General features: G+C 41.1%; 1 pseudogene across 1 annotated transcript in view; it reads left to right on the top strand.

Annotated features, from left to right (window-relative positions):
* Positions 1-15,389: 15,389 nt before the first annotated feature.
* LOC309848042 (bifunctional phosphoribosylaminoimidazole carboxylase/phosphoribosylaminoimidazole succinocarboxamide synthetase pseudogene) overlaps positions 15,390-17,185 on the top strand; it is a 44,327-nt pseudogene continuing 42,531 nt past the window's right edge. Inside the window, exon 1 of the transcript in view lies at positions 15,390-16,664. The product of the transcript in view is annotated as a bifunctional phosphoribosylaminoimidazole carboxylase/phosphoribosylaminoimidazole succinocarboxamide synthetase pseudogene (transcript). The remainder of the gene's footprint in view (positions 16,665-17,185) is intronic.

Below are 17,185 nucleotides of genomic sequence, written 5' to 3'. Positions count from 1 at the left end.
TTCTGAAAACCCCAGAAGTCTGTCACAGTGAACCTCCCTCCCCGCCACCAAAAAAGCTCATGGTGTGGTCAGCACTGAGAATGACAGGGAAGAGGGACAGAATGGGTCACTGGTCTGTATTTGCCATTTGCGAGGAGGATGCTTCCTGTATAAGGAACACGCCCTAATGAACATCTACTCCCTGTTGCGCAAGGTGGCAAAGCCAAAGGACGGCAGGACACCCAGTGCTTTGATGAGCTCTCCATGCACTGGGAAAGATGGACTTTTCAATATAATTATAAGGCATTGTGAACCCCATCAAAATGGAGGTTTATAAAGGCCTACAAGCACTTGAGTGGGGCAGGGTCTACCTTCTACCTTTGCCCAGAATAGTACAAGGCTTCTCTTAAGAGGCAAAGTTCAAGCTGAAGTTGAACAGATAAAAGAGGAAGGAAGTACATTCCAGACCAAGAGTGAAATATCTGTCAAGTTACAGTTGTGTGAAGAGCCATGAGCTGCTGCCAACCCAGATGCCCATCAACAGATGCATAAATAACCCAAATGTGGTATATACACAGGATGGAACACTCTTCAGCCTAGAAAGGAAGGAAACCCCAAGACATTACAACACGGGTGAACTAAAATACCTTATGCCCAGTGAAATAAGCTGGTCACAAGAGGACAAATATTGTGTGATTTCACTTAAATAAAATAGATAGAATAGGCAAAATCAGGGGACAGAGAGTGGATTCGAGTTACCAGGGGCCAGGAGAAGAGAAAAGAGGGCTTTAATGTTCATGGGCACAGAGGTTCTGTTTGGGATGATGAAAAAGCTTAGAAAACAGGTACCATCCATAGCTGTACAACAACTGGGAATAGAATCAATGCCACTAGATGACAGGCTTTAAAATGGCATATACCATTTGCCTATTTTACCACCATTTTTTAAAAGATGTGGTTATGTAAAAGAGCATAAGGAAAGGGGGAAAGTTTCTTGATGATCTCTATTTTTAAACATTGAAAATCTAATTAAAGATTAATTCGGTTCCCTGCTACAGTCCGCAGCTTCTTTTTTTTCTGTATCAAGAGGGGAAGGATGGAGCAGGAACCTCAGAAAGGGAGCCGCTCTCAGAAACTCCTCTGCACACCAGCTCCAGTACAATGTTGCCTTCCTTTTAGAGGGTTTACCATTTGTGGGAAGAGAAAAGCCCCGGGTGCTTCAACTATGACTTCCTTTTAAGTGTTCTTTTCATTAGGCAATAGTCCATTCAATGAGATTTAATTAAAGTTGATCTGATTGATGGACTAAGACCTCCTAGTCTCTCCAAAGACAACATCGCTTTGTGTCATTGATCCAAAAACCCTCACATTTTGGGTAACCACATGGCAAAATGATTTATTTACATGGTAAAAGCAGGCAATACTATTGATCCAAAGAAACATCCCTTCAGTCGTTCCTGGGTAGTAGGGGTTCTTAACTGTTATTAAATCAGCTGTTCATTGGCTGACACATCACAAATTGAAACTATACACACAAATCACAGGGCTGAACTTGAAAACCCGAACCTGTTTTCATGGCATTGTGGAACCTAGAAATGGGATTTCATTCTGCTGAGGTTATCACATGGAAATAAAAAAAAAAAATGCAAAACATCCTCCTTTAAAAAATAATAAATGGCATAAATCATCTCGACAGCTGACCATTCCACTGCACTATTCCAGTGAATTTTGCGCTAACAGGAAGCTGAATTAGATTAATAACTGTGCATTCTCCTAAACACTTCAAGGAAATTAATTTAGTCCTTCATATGTCTGAACAAAATGCTTTGGAAATATTAACTACCTGATTCTTATCACCAAAAAAAACATTTCCTTCACACATATTTGCACATGGGGGATTTTCTAAGCAATTCAAACTGATGGATTATATAATCTAAAAATGTAGTTTTCCTATTAAAAAGACAACTTGGAACTTGTTTATTTTAGTGGCAAGCAGCACTGACTTTTTTTAAAAGTTGGATTATTTCTGGCTATAAAAGTACAGGGAGGTCTCATTTCATACAAAGGATGCATCTCAGAAGACCTTGTGTAATTCGAACCTGCATAATTCAAGAATGATTTTCTCAAAGGAATAAATATAAAATAAGACAGATGTATTCTCAGAGCACATTTACAAGTTGTAACATATCTTGGCTTTAAACCCACTTTTCCTGCTCCCGACGTTACATCTAATATTTCAGAATGTCATCTCCCACGTTAACTGCGCCATGTTTCATTGCGGTTGCTTCCCCTTCTTCTCGGCATCTTATCACATATAACTTCCCTTCAAAAGCTATTGATTTGGGGGCACATTTTTCAGTATGAGCACTTTCATCGCTATTTTATGAATACTTAAGTGACATTGTTATGGGTTGGAAAAATATTTTACATGATAATAAAAGTGAGTGCTAAAATAATAACATAATAGTCAAACAAAACAAAACAAAAACAACTCATGTGTAGGAGTTTCGTTGCACATAAAAAAACAGCAGGGTTTAGAGGATGCTACAAAGCCAGGTTGGTATTTCTGTTTGTCACCTAAAGTGGCAAGCCATGTTATAAAAGTGTAAACAAGCTTTGCAATATTCATTCTGCCCATCTGCTTTGAAATTACATGAGTCTTGACAATTTTTTTAAACATTTGATGGGACTGACGTATGTTTTTACCTTCATATGTGAATTAAGTTTTTTTTAATTTATTTTTTATTTTCAGCATAACAGTAGTCATTATTTTTGCACCACACCCAGTGCTCCATGCAATCCATGCCCTCTATAATACCCACCCCCTGGTACCCCAACCTCCCACCCCCACCCCTTCAAAACCCTCAGATTGTTTTTCAGAGTCCATAGTCTCTCATGGTTCACCTCCCCTTCCAATTTCCCCCAACTCCCTTCTCCTCTCTAACTCCCCATGTCCTCCATGCTATTTGTTATGCTCCACAAATAAGTGAAACCATATGATAATTGACTCTCTCTGCTTGACTTATTTCACTCAGCATAATCTCTTCCAGTCCCATCCATGTTGCTACAAAAGTTGGGTATTCGTCCTTTCTGATGGAGGCATAATACTCCATTGTGTATATGGACCACATCTTCCTTATCCATTCGTCTGTTGAAGGGCATCTTGGTTCTTTCCACAGTTTGGTGACCGTGGCCATTGCTGCTATAAACATTGGGGTACAGATGGCCCTTCTTTTCACTACATCTGTATCTTTGGGGTAAAAACCTAGGAGTGCAATGACAGGGTTATAGGGAAGTTCTGTTTTTAATTTCTTGAGGAATCTCCACACTGTTCTCCAAAGAGGCTGCACCAACTTGCATTCCCACCAACAGTGTAAGAGCGTTCCCCTTTCTCCACATCCCCTCCAACACATGTTGTTTCCTGTCTTGCTAATTTTGGCCATTCTAACTGGTGTAAGGTGATATCAAAATGTAGTTTTAATTTGAATCTCCCTGATGGCTAGTGATGATGAACATTTTTTCATGTGTCTGATAGCCATTTGTATGTCTTCATTGGAGAAGTGTCTGCAAATATCATCCTCAATGGGAAAAAGCTTGCGTCCTTCCCGTTGAGATCAGGAAAACAAGGATGCTCACTCTCACCACTCTTGTTCAACATAGTATTAGAAGTCCTAGCAACAGCAATCAGACAACAAAGAGAAATAAAAGGTATCCAAATTGGTAATTAAGAAGTCAAACTCTCTCTCTTTGCAGATGACATGATTCTTTATATGGAAAGCCCAAAAGACTCCACCCCCAAACTACTAGAACTCATACAACAATTTAGCAACGTGGCAGGATACAAAGTCAATGTACAAAAATCAGTGGCTTTCTTATACACTAATAATGAAAATACAGAAAGGAAAATTAGAGAATTGATTCCATTTACTATAGCACCAAGAACCATAAGATATTTGGGAATAAACCTAACCAAAGAGGTAAAGGATCTGTACTTGAGGAACTACAGAACACTCATGAAAGAAATTGAAGAAGACACAAAAAGATGGAAGACCATTCCATGCTCTTTGATCGGAAGAATAAACATTGTTAAAATGTCTATACTGCCTAGAGCAATCTATACTTTTAATGCTATTCCAATCAAAATTCCACCGGTATTCTTCAAAGAGCTGGAGCAAATAATCCTAAAATTTGTATGGAATCAGAAGAGACCCTGAATCGCTAAGGAAATGTTGAAAAACAAAAATAAAATGGGGGGCATCACGTTACCTGATTTCAAGCTTTACTATAAAGCTGTGATCACCAAGACAGCATGGTACTGGCATAAAAACAGACACATAGACCAGTGGAACAGAGTAAAGAGCCCAGATATTGACCCTCAACTCTATGGTCAAATAATCTTTGACAAAACAGGAAAAAATATACAGTGGAAAAAAGGCAGTCTCTTCAATAAATGGTGCTGGGAAAACTGGGCATCTATATGTAGAAGAATGAAACTCAACCATTCTCTTACACCCTACACAAAGATAAACTCAAAATGGATAAAAGACCTCAATGTGAGACAGGAATCCATCAGAATCCTAGAGGAGAACATAGGCAGTAATCTCTTCGATATCAGCCACAGCAACTTCTTTCAAGATATGTCTCCAAAGGCAAAGGAAACAAAAGCAAAGATGAACTTTTGGGACTTCATCACAATCAAAAGCTTCTACACAGCCAAGGAAACAGTCAAGAAAACAAAGAGGCAACCTACGGAATGGGAGAAGATATTTGCAAATGAGAGTATAGACAAAAGGTTGATATCCAGGTTCTATAATGAACTCCTCAAACTCAACACACACAAAACAGACAATCATATCAAAAAATGGGCAGAAGATATGGACAGATACTTCTCCAATAAAGACATACAAATTAATTAAGATTTTTATTGGTATTTTTTTTATATTCATGTTTTCAACTGTATAAACTCACCAGAGCTGCTTCTCCCTAGGGGCTGGGGGGAACAAAAGGTAGTGGAAAAGGGATATTGCAGAGAAGCTCAGGGTGGCCTGTGAACATATTCAGAAGATGGAAGGAGGATTTCATCTCATATCGTGTTCCCAAAGCAGGAATTGCAGCGCTCACACTCTCCAGAGACTAAAGCTCACTCAGAATCCATGTTCACCAGTAGCACGTTCCTCCTATACCTCTGAGAGGGGGTGTGGATTTAGGGTGGAAAAGAAGTCTGTGTTTGTTTTAGTCTCTGCTGCCCAGCTGAGAGAGTGAAGTCCCTCTCTCTGGACTCAGTTTGCAGGGGACAGCAAATGAACAAATGACAGTCATTCTCAACGGAGGGCAGCAGAACCAACAATCTAGGTGTTAGGGGGCTTCCATGGTTTGAAAAAAACATATTTTTCTTTCTTAAACGGAAAAGCAAAGATAGAGTTCCACTAGAAGTAGAAATAGACTAGCTTAGTTTAAAAGACACTTAGAATTTATTATTCCACTACTAAGAAATATACTTTCAGAAGTTGTGGTGTACTTTTTCTCCTCCTTTTTTTAATGCCTATTTCTTCCATTATTACTATGACATATACTATTTTTTTAATTCTACTTTAAAAAACTTACTTAAAAGCATTTTTCATATAATTATTTCAAATCCCCCCAAACACAATTGGAATGGCTGATTCCTAACCGAACATTTGCCTGGTGCCTTCCATTGGTAAGCAGTAAGACTATTTTAAAGATTTTATTTATTTATTTGACAGAGATCACAAGTAGGCAGAGAAGCAGGCAGAGAGAGAGGAGGATGCAGGCTCCTGCGGAGCAGAGAGCCCGATGTGGGGCTCGATCCCAGGACCCTGGGATCATGACCTGAGCCGAAGGCAGAGGCTTTAACCCACTGAGCCACCCAGGCGCCCCAGTAAGACTATTTTAGAAAATCAACATTGTAAATATATTATTCTCCAAGTGTAGAAAATATTCAGAATTTTTCTAAAATTAAAATTTTTTAAATTTAAGATTTATTTATTTATTTGAGAAAGAGAGAGAGAGAGAGAGAGTCAGGGAGGAGCAGAGGAAGAAGGACAAGCAGACTCCACACTGAGTGCAGAGCCAATGAGGGGCTTGATCTGGTGACCCTAAGATCATGACCTGAGCCAAAATTAAGAGTCGGACATTTAACTGACTGTGCCACCCAGGTCCCCCTACAATATAATCTGTAAATTCTTAAATTAAGAAGTTTGTGATACACTGATTAATATTTTATCACTAAATTCTTGAATTGCCTATAATTTTCAGGCCCTGAGGATCCAACAGTAACAAAATAACATCCCTGCCCTTATATAATTTATATTATAAAGGTTTGCCAAGGTAGAGGGAAAAGCAGTGAAAACAAACAAACAAACAAACAAATATCAACCAAATATATAAAACTTAGGTGGGGGAAAAATAGTAAGGTACATGATGCCAGGAGCTGAAAAGACATTTAAGTAGAGAGCTGAGGAAAATGAAGAAATTTATGGGCACAAGTATGTGGGAAGAATGTATTACTGTTATATGGGACAACAGATGCAAATGCTTTGAGGCAGGGGTTTGCTTAGAGTGTTAAAGGAATAGCAAGAAGGCCAGGAACAGTAGAAACAGTATTACAGCTGGAAGAGTGGGCATGGATGTTTTCAGGGAGAGTAGAGGTGGAGGGAAAGATTGTGTTGGGTGTTTTGAATTACTATAAGGATTTTGAGTTTTACTTTGAATGATACGGAAGCCTTGTAAAGATTTTGAGCAGTTGACAGACATGATCAATCTTAAAATTTTTAAAATATCACTCTGGCTTCTGTGTTGAGAATAAATTGCAATGAGACAAGGAAGGAGCAGGGATGCCACTTAGGAGACTATTGCAAAAACCAGGGCACAAATCATAGCCAATTGGCCCAGTGGTAGAGATGGTGAGACATGGTTAGATTCTGGATATATTTTTAAAAGAATTCCAGTAGGATTTGCTAATGGTTGCATGTGTAGTAAAACAGGAAGAGAAGAATAAAGTTTTCTTGCCTGATAACTGGAAGAACAGATCACATTTTCTAAGATGAGGACAATGTCTGAGGAGCAAGATCAAGAAAGGGTGAGAATCAGGATTTCAGTTTTAGACACATTCACTTTGAGATACCTATTAGGGTTCTGTATCAGTTAGATAGTGCTGAATCCCAAGCCACCTCTAAGCTCAATAGCTCATAGTACATGAAATGCACAATCCAGAAAAGAAAAAACAATGAAAAAAGATAAATTGTATGTCATTAAAATTAAAATCTTTTGCTGTTCAGAAATCAAAATGGCAAGACACAGGACAGGAGAAAACATACACAATGCATATATATAACAAAGTACTTGTACCTAGAACATGTAAAGGACTCTTACAACTCAAAAATAAGATTGATCATTTCTGTCAACTGCTCAAAATCTTTACAAGTCTTCCTTATCATTCAAAGTAAAACTCAAAATCCTTATAGTAATTCAAAACACCCAATTTTATAAACAGCACAAAATTTGACACTCAGAAAATAAACAAACAAACAAACAAACAAATGACCAGTATACTGGGGATCTGCTTTAGCCAGACATACAAGCCTGAATTTCCCAACTTGTTCTTGGGTTTCATATCTCTTCTGAGGCTTCCATAGCTAATTAAATTTGTTTTTCTACCTTAATCTGTTGTATGTCAATTTCATCAATAGATCAGCCAAAAGAACATGGAAAAGTAGAAGAAAATTTTTTTCCTTCCCTACAGCCTCTGAGACCACAGAGTCTAGGCCCGTCTTATACTTCGCATAGCAATAGCAGAAGCATAAGAGACAATAAGTAAAAACACATACATACTCTTGAGGAGCAGGCATAGAAGTTGCATGCCATGAATTCTGCCTCATCTATTGGCAAAGCAAGTGACATGGCTAAGCACAGGTTTAGCAGGGTTGTCAGGAAAGGTAAACCTTGCCTCTTTAGTGAAAGAAAATGTAAAGTTTCATGGGCAAAGGCTATGGATATTAATGCAATCAACCTCAACATCCAAGCAGAGATAGCACAGGGCAGTTGAAGATGTGTATATGGAATTCAAAGGTCTAGGCTAAAGAAAAAAAGGTGAAGGCTGTCAAAATAGAAGTGTGTCTGATGTCACAAGACTAGATGAATCACCTACAGAGTGAATTCTTTTTCTTTTTTATTTATTTCTTTTCAGCTTAACAGTATTCATTGTTTTTGCACCACACCCAGTGCTCCGTGCAATCTGTGCCCTCCCTAATGCCCATCACCTTGTTCCCCCAACCTCCCACCCCCCACTCCTTCAAAACCCTCAGGTTGTTTCTCAGAGTCCACAGTCTCTCATGAGTCTCTCACCTCCCCTTCCAATCTCCCTCAACTCCCTTCTCCTCTCCATCTCCCCATGTCCTCCATGTTATTTGTTATGCTCCACAAATAGGTGAAACCATATGATAATTGACTTTCTCTGCTTGACTTATTTCACTCAGCATAATCTATTCCAGTCCTGTGCAGGTTGCTACAAAAGTTGGGTATTCATCCTTTCTGATGGAGGCATAATACTCCATAGTGTATATGGACCACATCTTCCTTATCCATTCCTCTGTTGAAGGGCATCTTGGTTCTTTCCACAGTTTGGCAACCGTGGCCATTGCTGTTATAAACATTGGGGTACAGATGGCCCTTCTTTTCACTACATTACAGAGTGAATTCTGATGGATATAAAGACATTCAAGATTGGGGAGATGAAGAAGAACCAACCATGGATACTGAAATGGGGTGCTGGTGAGGGAGGTGATGAGTCGAGAGAGAATAGTATTCTAGAAGACAAGCTAAGAAAGTGTTTTAAAAGAGAGGAATGAATGATCGGTTGTGGAGCAAGGATTGCTTCATGAACGAAACAAAACTTTTTAACTGCTATCTGTTTCTTCTTGAGGAGTTAGGTAACTGGTGGGTAGATCACTGTGCTGAAGTAAGATGCAGTTAGAGTCTAATAAAGAAATCTGCCCCACCACACCCACTACACCTGCAGACACAGAAATGAACCGGTTAAGATTAGTTAACCCTAGCCAAAAACGAAATCTTTTGCTGTATTCATTCATTGACGGAGTCTGGGGAAATTTCCAATGTTAGAGAGATCTTCATGGAACAAACACTCATTGGGGGCCTAGTTTTGTCAAACACTGATCAAAGCAATGAGGCTGTAACAGAAAATAAGGTAAGTAGCTTTCCAGCTGTCATAGAGTTTACATTTCAGTGAAGGAAACAGACAAAACATAAATGAGGAAACACACAAATTAGTAAGTAATTTCAGACAGTGGTGAGTGTTGCAATGATGATAATAAAGCAGGATAATGATTAGAGAATGACCAGGGGAATTACTTCTGATCGTATGCTCGGAGAAGGCTTCTCTGAGGAGATGGCAATTGGCTAAGATCTGAATTACTCAAAATAGATAATTTTTCAGGGAGTTTTATTATAGCTCTTTGCCCTTGCACCACTCTTGAACTGCCTTACAGAATGGGGAGCCCAGCGTCATCCCGTTGTCCTCTCCATGGCCCCCTGGGAGCTGTAAATAAAAAGGAAGAGCAAGGATATCACTTGACTGGCCATATCCCTCTGGCATCCTGCTATCAGAGAAGTGAAGGAGGGTGCTGGGTGATATATGGACCACATCTCCTCGAGACTCATCAACAAATCAGATCGTAGGAATCACTGGGATGAAGACACTGGCTCAGAGAGCCTGAAGAACTTACCCAAGGTCATCTGGTTAATAAGAGACAAAACCAGAATATGAGCAATAAGAATAGGAACTGAGGACTGGCTGTTTCCAAGGACGACTTTCTTTCAACTAAATGACCCTGCCAGGGTGCCAAACCGGACATCGGAAAATACAAACCATTAAGAGATACAGGGCAGAACCAATTCATTTGCAAAATTCTGCTAAGGGGGCAAGAGAGAGGGAAAGCGAGATCAATAATGCTGTGTTGTATTTTTAGTGATGGGCAGTGAGAACAGCACACAACAATTTATAGAAAAGGGAAGGAATTTGTATTCCCTGGAGCTGGGAAGTTGTTAGACATTAATAGCAAGAAAATTGTTAGGGAGATGACAGGAAGTAAAGGAAACGTCCTTGCTTTCTCCCCTGCAAAAACCTCACTGCAGGAAAAGTGGGAAAGAAAATAGGATTGAAATTTGAAGCAGATTTGGGGTAGGAAAAAAAACAACACAGGAGGGAAAGATGAGAAAATTTGAAAGAAAACAATATAAATGAAAGAATTTCAGAGTAAAAAAAATAATAATAAAGAAGCTTACCTATTGTAAAAGGAGCAGAATGGCTAATTAACAAAGGGGATGTAAATGGCCTGCAGATAATATTTATCATCTTTCCCAGTTTTCCTGTGGCTTTATTTGCGCCCATCTGTCAGCTCAATCTTTTCCAAGTGTCTGCTGCCACAAACACAGGCCATTAATTTATTGAAAATATTACTGAAATTTGATTGCTTCTAGCCTTCTTATTGTTTCATTTGTAACTTAAAAAAAAAAAAAAAAAGTGCCTATCTGTTTGCCTATTTGTGCTTTCATTTGACAAGTGGGGTTTATGCCCAGGCTCAGAAACATAGTCTTCCTAATCCAAATCAAAAAGAAAGCTTGGGAAACTTCCCTGTGGCCAGAAGCACACCCATCTAATTTCTACCTCTTTCTTCACACACCCCTGGGGTGGGTCATCTAATGAACCTGAAACGTCCTGACATAAACAAAGAAAGCAATGGCAATGTTGCATGTTATTTGCCTTAGCAAAAACATAGGTCAGTGGCTGGGGCTTACTACAAACCCATCCAGCTGACATTAACAAGGTCATCCATTAGACTCCCCTAAGTTCCATTTAGAGGATACCCATTTTCATTTCCAAAACAGGGACCAAGAAAACCTTTTTATCAACTCTGTGACAGACTAATCTGAGTCACCCCAATTTAAGCCACTAATAACTATCAAAAGAAGATAATTACAACATTTTTAATGTGGTATCATCAGATTTTTAAATCGGGCATTGAGTACCTATGACCAGAGTTGTGAAGAAGCAGCCCTGCAAAGGGCCTGAGGCCCTGAATTGACTTCTTGGGCTTGCCCCCAAAGAACAGACAGGCCACCCAAAACCTCCAGTTTGTCAAACTGCCTCTGGCCCTGGGAGGGATGATCTGTGAGCCGGTCCCCTCAAGGATTACCACCTTACACCCCACCTCCACCCCCCAACCCCTCTCACCTCCCCAATCCCACCCACCCACACCCCACACACCCCCGCCCCTCCCCGGCTGGCTGGCTGGCTGCAGATGTGAGCTACCTGTGCTTTCCCAGTCCCTCCCCGGGATCTGGGTGGGAGAGCTCCGGCCTCCCAGTGGAAAAATGCCTGTCTCCCTGCTCATGCTGGGCAGCTACAGCCAGGCCATCACGGCCACACTTTGGCTCCCAGTCACTTGCAGGCAGTCTGGTGTCTAAGACAGGGAGAGATTGAAGAAGCGAGCAGCTTTCTGCGCCTTTGTGGGGGAGGGGAAAAACTTTTTTTCCTTCTACCCATCTTAGGTTCATTGGCTGAAGCCCTTGAATCAAACTGATAAAAGACAGATTAATAAGAGAACAGAAAAAAACCATTTAATTACATGTGTATGCTTGGGGATTTCACAAAGAAATGAGACTCCCATAGGCAGCCAGTTGATGGAGGGTTATATACCATCTTAGGCTAAACAAAGGAAAAGGGGTTTGGGGCTTTTGGGTTGGGGAAGCAAGTTGTGGGAAGTTGACAAGTAAAAGTATGGTAAACAAAGGTGGTTTGGTATGGTTTGTTACACAGATTTTCGTGGGCACCTACTCCATGGATGAGAATTGTTAAAAGTTCTCTTCCTCCACCTGGCAACTGGTTAAGCGTGAGAAGACTCGAAGCAGGACTATCCAGGATTCCAGTAACAGATGACTCTGCCAGGGTTGGGGTGGGCACTGAGCTAGGGACAGATGAGGAAGGCAAGGGGATGAAAAGGGACGGGGGCTGGGGAGGAGGTCATTGAAAATTAGTTTAAGTTTAGACATAATGAATTCAAGAAGGCAGCGGGCCATCCAGGTTGAGTATGTTCCACGGAAAGTAAAAATGGTAGACATGATTAGAAGTTACATTTGGACATTCATTTCCCTTGTGTTGAAGTGAGGGCTGGAGCTTAGAAATGAGTGAGAGAGCCAGATATACAAATAGAGAATTAAAACTGAAGTATGAAATCCTGGTCAACACTGAGCATCAGGCACCCAGAGGAGGAAGAGAAGCCAGAAGAGGGGAGAGAAATGGCCAGAGATGAGACCGAGAGCCAGGGCCCCACAGGATTATAATATTTTAAACATAAGTGTGTTTATTTTCTAGGAACAAAATGTCATAAACTGAATGGCTTCACACAACAGAAATTAATGAATTGTTTCACAATTCTGACGGCTGGAAGTCCAAAACCAAGGGCTCAGCAGGGCCATGCTCTCTCTGAAGCCTGTAGGAGGGAATCCTTTCTTGCCTCTTCCTTCTGGACGTGACCAGCAACCTATGGCACTTCTCAGCTCACCTCTGCAGCACCCCTACCTCTGCCTCCATCATCACGGGGCCTGGTCCCTGGGGGTTTCTGTCTCTTGTCTCATAGGGACACTGGTCATATTGGATTAGTGCCCAACCTAATGATCTCATTTCAACCTGATTACCTCTACAAAGACCCTATTTTGAAATAAGGTCCCCTTTACAGATAGTAGGGGTCAAGATTTCACATAACTTTTTGGAGGAACACAACCTGTAAAAATTGGCAATCTCAAAGGAAGGGAAAATGACTGGTATCCTGTGCTTTTAAGGAGGCATAAAATAACAGGGAGAGGGTCATTTTGAGAGCTGATGAGTTGACATCACAGTAAAGTGGTAGTAACAAAAGCCAGCTTTCAACAACAGAACAATAAAGTAAAAGAGGCAGCAGGTAGAGCCTGCAATTTAGAATGTGGCCAGAGAAAGCCGTGGGGTAGGCCTGGCAGCATGAAGAAGCCAGTCTTCACTTATGGTGCCACTATGGCCCTGAACACAGAAGTGCCTTTACCCGGATTCTTTCCATGTGACTCTATCATTTCCCTGCCTCAAAGTTCATGCTCTCTTGGGGGGCACCCACAAACATCCCGTTCCCTGTCTGAAGGACACCCTGGCTCATTTGTAGGGCCCAGATAACTAATGTGCCAGTGAATGATGAGCCTGAGACTCCGCCATCCCTCCCCACCAAACCCTTTCATGGACGGCTTTTTGCTGACTCTGATATTTAAAGGAAGACAGAAGACTTCTTAAGATTCTATTTTTAAGGTTTAAACATGAGGACTATGTAACTAAGGCTCTACACTTTTAGACAGTAGAATGAGTCAACCCAAAAGCTCCTAGAGAGTGTTCAAGGAGCAGGGATCAGATGTACAAGCCAAGCAGGGAAGTGTGGGAAGCGGCTGAGGACCCAGACCAGGGCCATAAAGTCGGACCCAGCCTGAGGACGGAGACAGCAGCAGGATCCAGGCTTTGAAGCAAGACCCATGCCCACAAGGTAGATACAGATTCTCCCCACAAAGGACCTCCCTCTAAGATGAGAGGATGGATTACAGCTTCCATTGCAGCAGCATCTGCCCTGGTTTTCCTCCTCTGGGACCTAATTTGTCATACATCTTCCTTATTAAAAACAATAACAACAACAACAACAACAACAACAGCCTTGCTGATACACTAGTCCCAAAATTGTGTTCATTCTCTCCGTGTAACATAAATGTGTGTTAACAAGGAACACATATCTGGTATATGCAGAAGACTCAAAAGTGAAGACCTTCAAGTTGGATCAAATCTTGCACAACTGTAGGCTCTGAAGGGGTCCAGAATAAGCCTCCATGGTCTAAAAATTGTTTTGAGCCAAACGCATCTGGGTTCCTGAAATCCCTTATCTGCCTAAAAGCAGAGCTTCCCAAAAGAACTTTCTGTCATAAATCCCCTCCCCAGAGGGGCTCTTGCTCTTCTTAGAGAGTAGAAGCTGGCATCACACCCAAAGAGGCATTGCCACGACATTCTCCTATCTCCCAAATATTTTCCTACGTGCCCATTTATCTTTCAAAAACTTCCTTTGGGGAATGGATAAGTGCCCCTTATCCATTCCCCACTAAGAAGTCAGTTGTTTTCCCAGAAGTGTCCCTCTGTCTCTCCCCATTCTCTGTTAAGATGGCGTATCAGCCCCAAATTCTGACTGCCTCCCTGAGCTGCGCTCTCTGTGAACTTCCATGCATACATATGTAATTAAATCTGTTTATTCCTCTTGCTGATCTCTTTGTCAGGTTAATTTGCAGGCCTTCAGATGACTAAAGTTAAGAGGGTAGAGGAAAAGTTTTTCTTTCCTGAGAGTACTTTGGAAACATTTGCCCTCCAGACCATAAGAGAAGTTGCTCTTGGCTCAGGTTGACTCCAAGGACAGAATTAAGTCAATTTAGGAAAAAGCTTGGGAACTGATACTCAGGGTTAATCAGACTTCCCCAGAAGGAAAGGACATATTACTACCACTCTTCTCCAAGACCTCAAGACTCTCCCAATCATAAAGCAGCTCTCCAAACACCATGATCCATCGGCAGTCTTGGCTAACCAAACAATGATAACCAGACCCTCAAAGATATCTACATCCTATTCCCTGGAAGCTACAAATGTTACCATATATGGCAAAAGGGTTTCTGCAGATGTGATTAAGTTAAGGATTTTAAGGAGATTATTCTGCATTATCTACACTTTTACACGGGCACTGAATGTACTAAGAATCCATATAAGAGGGAGACACAGAGCAGTTTGACTGTGGAGGAGGAAGAAGGTGAGGTGAGATTGACAACAGAGATTGGAGTAATGTAGCCTCAAGCAATGTAGCTTCAAGCTAAGAAATGCTTGCAACATCCAGAAGACAGAAGAAGCAAGGAGTGTGTTCTCCCCTGGACCCTCCAGAAGTAACTAGCCCTACCAACACCAAGATTTTACTTTCATAAAACTCATTTCAGACTTCTGATCTCCAGGACTCTGAGAGAATATATCTGAGTTGTTTTATTTTTTATTGTTATTTATTTATTTATTTATTTACTTACTTACTTACTTACTTTGAGAGAGAGAGAGAGTGAGAGTGGGGCCGGGGGAGGGGAGGGGGCCTGAGGGGCAGAGGGAGAGGAATAGAATCTTAAGCAGACACTGTGCTGAGCACAGAGCCTGACACAGGGCTCGATCTCACAACCCTGAGATCATGACCTAGCTGAAATCAAGAGTTGGAGCCTCTCACCACTCTTTTCCAGAGTCTTGACTTGCCTTTCCTCCCAGTGAGGCTGCTACCCCCAGCCCATGCATGATCATGGCGACAGCTGAAGTACTGAATATTGGTTAAAAAACAAAAAACAAAAAACCTCTATGAGAGTAAAACAAAAGAAGTCTATGAATTGCCAAGTAGTCCAGGAGAAGCTCTCCTACAGTCCAAGGACCAGATTACAGCAGGAAATGCATCCAGAAAGAATCACCTGGAAGGAAAGGCTACAATTGCAAATGAAACTATCCACTGTACTTTTCAGTTGTTAGAGGAAGCAGGTATCAAAACTGCTTTCCACAGAGAACGTGCGGAGATAGCTTTCACTGCACCAAAGTGTGAAATGACTCCAATTGAATGGGTTTGTAGAAGAATAGCAACTGGGTCTTTTCTCAAAAGAAATCCTCATGTCCAGGAGGGATGTAAGTCTTACCCGCCTAGTGGAGCTGTTTTTCAAGGATGATACCAATAGGTGAGCCACAGTAGTCTGAGGAACAGCTAATTGCTGCAAAATTTTGCTTTGCTGGACTCAATATAGGCCAGACTGAAGTCACACTACCCAGGTTATTTTTGGTAGATCGGAGAAATCCTGGTTGCCCCAGAACTCTACACTGATTGATATGATGATGGAAAATAGGTTGATGTAACCACCAAAGAAATTATTCTTGCTGATGTTATTGACAATGATTCCTGGAGATTCTAGCCATCAGGAGATCGAGGCCAACAGAAAGATACACAGTCACATCGTGACTTCAAGGAAGCAACTCCCGAAGGGCTCCAGATGGTGAAGACAAATTTTGAGTGGGCTGTAGAAAGAGTGGAGTTGCTTCTGAAATCAGAAAGTCTGTGTAAATGGTAATATCGATGGGTTCAAGTTCTGATCTTGGTCACTGTGAAAAAAACAAGATAGCTTGTGGCAATTTTGGAGCTGCATGTGAACTTTGGGTAACATCTGCCTCTAAAGGACCACATGAAATTCTGAGGATAAAAGCAGAGGATGAAGGGGATGGCATTCCTAGTGCATTTTTGTGGCAAAGGAAGGCAGAAGTAACGGTTTAGGACCAGCGATGTCTGGTAACACTGCATACGCTGTTATCAGCAGCCTCCACTTACTCCTGGGGAGCTCAGGATGTGTGGTCTTCTCTTCGACCACCCAGTGGTCTTGGCTGTTCAACCATATTTTCTTCAGAAGGATCAGTTCAGTTTGCTGCTCATGTATTGAGTATTAAATGTATTAAACAACCATTTGGTATGGGCTAAACTGCGAGCAAGGATATTCAACACATGGATTTCCTTGAAGCAGGCTGACAAGAAACACCTGAGAGGGCAATTTATAAAACATCATTGCTTTGTGCATTTTTTTAAAATAAAAACTATACATTTCTTGTTTAGTTTCAGAAAAAAAATCAAGATGAAAAGTTTTCAAGTCAATCAAAGAAAACAATAAAATTTACTGGTGAGTAAAAAAAAGGAGACAGTTGAACACTTAACCAACTAAGCCACCCGGGCACCCCTATTTGAGTTATTTAGCAACTGCATCTTTTATGATCAACTCTAATGTAGTCTTCAAGTTTGTGGTAATTTTTTACAGCAGTAATAGGAAACTAATGCACAAATTAGCCTCATATTCGGAGCCCCCCAAAGTTAACTTAAATGCAACTCAGGCTCTTCCTATATGTGATCACTTAATCTTGTCTGTTTAAGTTAAATGACCCAAGTTTCCAGTTCTACCACCCTTGCTCTGGTGGAGTCTTCTCATTCTCCTTATCTCTCTCCAGTGCACCCCTACTTAATCCTTCTTCCTTTCCAATGCAAGAAGATAGAAAATCCGTGTTCCACTTAGCTGA

The sequence above is a fragment of the Mustela nivalis genome (assembly GCF_964662115.1).
Source record: "Mustela nivalis genome assembly, chromosome: 14".
NCBI lineage: Eukaryota > Metazoa > Chordata > Mammalia > Carnivora > Mustelidae > Mustela > Mustela nivalis.
The sequence above is the reverse complement of the archived record's forward strand: the minus strand, read 5'-3'. Positions and strand labels throughout refer to the sequence as shown.